We start from the raw sequence: 7,143 nt of genomic DNA, 5'->3' as shown, positions 1-7,143 counted from the left end.
CATTAAGAAGAGAATAAATAAACTTTCTAAAAGTATCAAAAGATGGAATCTATAACATAAATACTTAGTTAATAAGACAAATAGAACACATTCCTACATTTTTATAGTATTGTTGGAGTGGTCCAAATCAACATAAAGACATCAATTAATTTCAAAACAATAGTCTTATCTTAAATAGAATAACAGATTATAAAACAACATTATAATACATTTTATATATTTCCCACCTAAATAGTTTACTAGTCTAATAAAATCTAATATTAAATCTATCAAATTGTTTTAAAAATTGTAAAGAAAAAAGTTGATCCCTATTATTTTACTTCCTCATAAGCAAAATATCATTATGCGACGAGGTCATGGGTGACATGTTCTTACCTATGAATGTTTGTGAAGGCCATCCCTTACGTCATCAACGTGTTCCTCACATTGCTGTATGCATTTATATTATCATTGCTACAATTTTAACACTTAGAGCCCATTTGGTTGCTGGCATAGGAATTGAAAATTAGAAGAGAAAAATGGAATAGGACTGGAGTTAAATTCTTTTTTTATTAATAAAAAAATAGATTGGGAATATGAATGGCTATTCTAATTCCATCTATTTTTTGGCATGGACATGCGCTCATTTTGGGGGCAAAATTGGAATATGTCTTCCTATTCTCAATTCTAATTGAGCGTACCAAACAGCGAATATAGAACATATTCTAATTTTCTCTTCCTATTCCACTCTATTCCAGCAACCAAACGGGGCCTTAAATATTCGTTCACTCTGCATTGAAACACTCAGAAAAAGCTTATGATATAGCTGTGTTCATACAAAACTCTGCCGTGACTATCCAAATCAAAATTATTGGGCAGTGAGTTATGGAGTGGGGAGCAACTTCCATTGCCGTTGTTTCTCTTGTACTGGCTGCCCTTTTGCAGCTAAGGGTAAACTGCATTCTCAGACGTAGAGTTAAGTCAAAGCCGCCACATCCTCCATTGTGGCCAATACTTGGGCATCTTCCTCTTCTAAGTAGAAGCAAACAGACCATTCACAGCTTTCTATCCTCTCTTTCGGAAACATATGGCCCCATCATGCATCTCCAACTTGGGTTCCGCCCTGTTTTGGTTATCAGTTCTTCGGATCTGGCAAAAGAATGCTTCACAACAAATGACAAAGCCTTTGCTCCGCGCCCACATATCTCTGCAGGAAAGCATATTGGGTATGACTTCAAAATGTTCAGTTTGGCTCCTTATGGCTCCTACTGGCGAAGCATCAGAAAGGTTTGCAGGCTCCAGCTCTTTACTGCTGACAGGATCCAATCTTTCCAGCACGTCCGCGAAGAGGAAATTTCAGCCCTCATCCATTCGATGTTCGAGAGTTGGGAGCGAGATCAGATGAATCCAGAGGAAATGAAGTCAAGGCTATCTGATCTCACATATAACATCATGATGCGAATTGTTTCCAGCAAGAGATTGTCACCAGATCTCAGCTCGGAGGATTTCGAAGAAGCGCAGCAGTTCAAGCAGATGCTAAAACAAGCCTCTTCGTTAGGTGGAGCATTAGATGTTGGTTATTACCTGCCTGTCCTCAAGTGGGTCGATCCGAGAGGAACGGTGCGTGCAATGAAGAATCTAAAGAACAAGAGGGATGTGTATATGAGGAAATTGATCCACGATCACCGAGAGAAGAGAAGGGTGCATATTCCAGACTTGATTGATATCCTCATCTCCGCAACGGACAACAATGAAATTGAAACTGACAATAAGGATGATACAGTGAAAGCCACTGCCCTTGTACGTTCTTGTATCACTTTCCCTTTGCATTAACTATTTAGATTGCTTGAGTGTAAAGGATAATTCTAGGTTTTGATTTATTTGGATGATTCGTCTCCAAATGAGGGATTTCTACACTCTTCCTAAAAGATCCGTTTCTTTGTTTTGCAAGCAACCATTAGTGGATGTACTGAAACAACATCGAGTGGGCACTGTCAAGTCTGATGCAGCATCCGGACATTTTGGCAAAAGCCCAGCAAGAGATTGATGTACATGTTGGACGGGATCGATTAATGGAGGAATCAGATCTGCCAAAGCTGAAATATTTGCAGCCAATTGTGAAAGAAACTCTGAGACTTTATCCACCGGCACCTCTTTTGCTCCCTCATGAATCTACAGAGGCCTGAACTGTTGGAGGATATCATGTCCCCGCGGGAACTCAACTGCTGGTGAATGTATGGGCAATTCAACGGGACGCTGGCTTGTATGAACGGCCCGCAGAATTTATTCCGGGACGTTTTCTCAAGAGCGGCAAAGAGATGGATGTGAAAGGACAGGACTTTGAATTAATTCCGTTTGGTTCAGGGAGGAGAATATGCCCGGGCCTGTCTTTGGCATTGATTGTGGTCAGCTATGCGTCGGGACGGCTTCTTCATAGCTTCGAATGGTTTTCTCCAGAGGGGACTGTAATTGATTTGACAGGTGGACTTGGGTTCACAGTACAAAAATTAATTCCATTGAAGGCCATTATCAGACCTCGCCTTCCCAACCATCTCTATTGAGCCAGTGGATCTAGGGCAACATATATGCACCTTTCCTAAGTGTTAAATAGTTGAAGTCTTTTATACTTCCATTGAATAATGGTGCATATATGTTGCTCCATAGACAGCGCCCTCTACTAATATGTTGGCTTCGTCCAACCAGCCGACACAAGTTTATCTTATCCTTTAACATTAGTTCGAACGATAGTATTAACTAAAAATGTTGGTACTCTATTATAAATGATATTTTTTTGCATGATTGGCGCTCACTCTCTTCCCCAACTCTCAACATATGTAATATAACAATGTCAACTATATATAAAATAAAATACCAATAAAAATATTAGTAGAGATGTGGACAGATATACTATAAATGAAAAATGTGGAGTAACTATAATTAAAATATAATTAAAGTAAAAAACTGTATGAATTTATATTTTATTTTCTAATTTATTTTTCTATTTCAATTTTTATAACAAATAAATCAGATTAATGATTTCTTTCATATTATTAAATTTAGAAGATATAATTGTCTATATGTTCACTTATTTTATATGAAAATAATAAGAATGAATATATACTAGAATTGGTGTTTATATGGAGCTATAATGATCACTATTGTTTGTTTATGCATTTTCTTCTATTGGGTATGACGAACACAAGATAACTATAGGGACTTGTGGTGTGATTCATGCTTATAGTTCATTGGTTTACATGTTATAGATATTGTGGTAGATGCTCCTTGGTATTGCATGGTTATGATTTCACTATCTATAGTATCTTGTTGATGGATCTTTAGATGTAAATCATTATAAGATCTATCATTACGTATATGTTCCTTTGTGTTAGGCTTCATAGTTAAAGCATATGATTGCATTCAATATGAACCATATATGTCAATGATATGAGATTAACTTGATTTTTTTGGATACCTCTGATGTATGTTTAGTTTAATGTAAGACAAATACAAATCCTTTATATTTCATGCTTTCAAATGGAGCACTTAAAGAAACTTATGTTTATTTGAAAACTATTTAAGGTATACACAATGAAAAGTTCTATTTTAATTTTGTACATATACTTGCATGGTTTGACCTAGCATATCTTCATAAGAGAATCATTTATGATATTATATATGTTTGAGACAATTATTCTTGATCATTTGTCTAGTTATTAAATATATGTCCTTACTTGATTTTACACAAATGAGCTATTATTCTAGGTATTTCTAAATCAAAGGGAAGAATAATCAATATGTATATAGAAATGGACTAACAATAATAAGAAAAGATAAAATAAATATTGTATAATTTAGAAGAGATGCAATCTATGGTAGAATAACAAGTCAATAAGACATACAATATATTCTTGTATTTTATTATGTTATTGTTGAAGTGGTCCAAATCAACAAAGATACTTTAAATAATTTTAAAATATTTGTATAATCTTAATTAATATAATATATTATGAAATAAATATTATATTGCATCTTTTATATTTTCCACCTCAATAGTTGTGTTGGCACTCAAAATTGTAGCCTTGATTTTGAGCACGATTTGAGATTTTAAGCCCTATAAACGCTTTTAAATGTGCATGTATCTGGCTAACCATTTAAAGCATACGAGGTGTTTAATGCTTCTAGCACCTTTCATTTAGTGTGTCTACTTGTTCCATGAAGTTAAATTGACATTCCAAGCTATCCCGTGAAGTCTTGTTTTGAGCATTTGTCAAATTTGCATTTTTGCCAAAGTGTCAAATAGTGATAGGAGGCCATGTTCGCATGTGAATATGTTTCATGACTTGTCGCTTGGGGAGTATCTAATGTCCATACCTGAGAGCCTATGTTTTAGATTTGGAGTCATTTCAAATCTCTTTGACTAGGTTTTGAATCCCTCAAAATTGGTTGTTTACCAATGTCATGTTGATGCAATTTATTTTGAATTCTGGGAAGCCCTGTTTGATGAGTTATAACTTTGAACTAGTTGACCAAAATGTGAAAATTTCTTTTTCATTAAATTTTAGAGGTTAGAGACTTTTTATGTTTGAAGTTTGAGCTTATGACAAATCTTTTTGATCAATTTTCAAACGCGATTCCAAATGCAATTCCAAATGCAATTTTTGACTTTTTACTGGTGTCAGCAAGTGTAGATTTGTTAGTACCCCTGTTCATGATGTCATATCTTGAAATCTATGATAGGTTAGATCGAATGGGTTGTACCACTATGTTCTACTCTAGAAATACTTTAAGTGTGCCAATTTTTAGGTCATGATGAATTTGTCTGCACACTTTCCTAGGTCAATTCCATTTGCAAAAAATGCTCTTCTACCATTGTTTCCAGTCTACAAATTTGAGTAGCCCACTTTGACCGCGGAAGATTTTTGTCCAATTATTTGTCATAAGCCCAAATCATAGATGTTTTCGAACCCAATTTATTGTTTTCTGACATGTTTTCTTGCAGGCGGTTCTAAAGGGTCAACTTTGATGGTCAATATCTTTTGACCCCGAATTCATCATGAGACAAGTTTCAAAAGGGTAAAAGTATGCAAAACAGAGAATCAACGAGTTAGATTTTAGAGCCCAGTCAGGTGTTTGGGTCATCTTTGAAGGCCATTCAAAGGACCTCCTAGCACAAAGTTGACAAGTTGCAGACAGAGGTGAATTAAGTTTTTTAAGTGTTGATTCAACAGTCGAATTTGACATTGATCATTATTAGATAATGAATGGATCAACCTAAATAATTAGGTGTTTGGAAACAATTTTCTTTTTAGTTGGACCTGCCTAGGGCCTGACTAATTTCATCATATTAATGTAAAATATGTATGGAATAATGATTCTTAAAGGTTTTCCAAAGGGAGTCCCTAAATTTTGGCTAACTGCCATGAAGATCAATGATGTTGTGGTAATGTAGATAACATAACACAAAAACTCCATAATTCTGCCCCCATGTCTACAACATCAATCTTTTGAAGAGTTTTTATTGTTTCAAATATACTAATAACACTGACATGAAAGTATGAAACAATCACATGATCCTCTGATTATGTTATTGGTTCATTATGTAGCCAATTATATGATTTGTACATTTGAGATACTTGATGAGGGTAGTGTGCATAATTAGCAGCAAAGATTGTGTCCTATGCAGATAATCAATGGTTTTGTAAAGTTTTCAAATTGCCTTGAGCTTCTAGAGATAATTGGGGTTCTGGATTTCAAAGGGAGGATAAAATGCCATGTGTGAGAAATGTGGTTTTAGAAACCATTCATAGAGCAAAGTGGTTTTTAGATAATTAATGTTTCAAGTCAAAGAAAGGATATATACCAATGTTATTCTTTCTTATTTTTCTGAGGAGTCTACAAGATCTAATGAACATGGTGGTATTGAAGGTAAAAATAAAGGTGGCCAATATATTAAAAAAAAAATCACTGTAGAGGCAGAATGCCCACATTAAAGGGAGAGGCATTAGGGTAGGAGGGAGCTCCATGTGGTAAAAGAAAAGGTTATTTCTTTTGAAGAAAACTTAGAACAAAGATACAAACCACCATTCAAGGCAGAGTACCCACGCATATTTCAAAACCTTTTTTCCCAAACACCATGTTAAAAGGAGCCTCACTGCAAGCATCCCACGCATTCAGAGATGGAGTTTTTGTTTTATAAAAGGAGTAGACTTGTTAGAGAAAAACATGAGCAATAAGAGGCATCAAACAAGAGTAGAAGCCGCTAGAGGTTGGAGATGTGGTGGAAACATTTGTAGAATTGGTAGGGTAGAGAGATGGCCACTCTCCTCTGCCATGGCTAAAACATGAAACAAGGGAGATTTTATGAAGAGCTCACACCAATCAAAGAAAAGATGAAGCCGCCAGTAAATGGAAATAATCCATGCCAATCAAGGAAGAAATCGTGTAGAGCTATGCCACTTATACAGGGCAACTCACAGATTAAAGATAAAAGCCACTTCTTAAGAGTTTGAAGATGGTTTGGGAGACACCATTTGCATGTAAAGAATCCACACATTGAGAGGAGAAACACATGCCAAGACTTCACACATCCAGAAGCTAGAGCAAGTAGTGCAAATGTTAGCAAGGCATGTGAATAAAATGAAGATCCCACGTACGGGTCAAGAAGACCATGTGATAAGGAAGGAGACGCCTTTGAAAAAACTAAAAAGGCACCATGCAAAGAGTCAGTGACATGTTTTAAAGCAACTCATGCCTAGCATAAATCACAAACTATGCTAAGAAAGTAGGAGAATTTGCCAAAAAGAAGCAGTCCACAAGTATGAAAAAGACCCTGCATGAACAAGAGGAAAGCTGTGTTAGGGATAGGCTTACCTTTTATCCCACATTTACCAAGTGGGAAAGTTTAAAAGAGTTTAAATACTACCATACACATAAGCATAATGTCTTAAGAACAAATGGATTTTGGAAGCCGCCAGTTATAAGGTGGCCTCCCTACATGCCAGACTTAAAAGAGAGCTGGCGGGTAACTCAAATCATTATTTTGAACAAACCAATGCATGCAATGAAATGATGAGTTCAAATGACGATGCATGAGATCGTGACATGTGGATGATCATGTGGCTATCAGTTTGTCACCCTGAAGTTGCTCATGTGATAACTATAACA

At 35.7% G+C, this 7,143-nt stretch overlaps 1 pseudogene; it reads left to right on the top strand.

Annotated features, from left to right (window-relative positions):
- The first annotated feature begins 864 nt into the window (after positions 1-864).
- LOC149560410 (xanthotoxin 5-hydroxylase CYP82C4-like) lies at positions 865-2,540 on the top strand (annotated as a pseudogene).
- The last annotated feature ends 4,603 nt before the right edge of the window (positions 2,541-7,143 follow it).

This window comes from Cupressus sempervirens, chromosome 4 (assembly GCF_028749045.1).
Source record: "Cupressus sempervirens isolate cs-2001-9-10 chromosome 4, ASM2874904v1, whole genome shotgun sequence".
NCBI lineage: Eukaryota > Viridiplantae > Streptophyta > Pinopsida > Cupressales > Cupressaceae > Cupressus > Cupressus sempervirens.
Note: the sequence above shows the minus strand (reverse complement) of the source record. Positions and strands in the feature narration are given on the sequence as shown.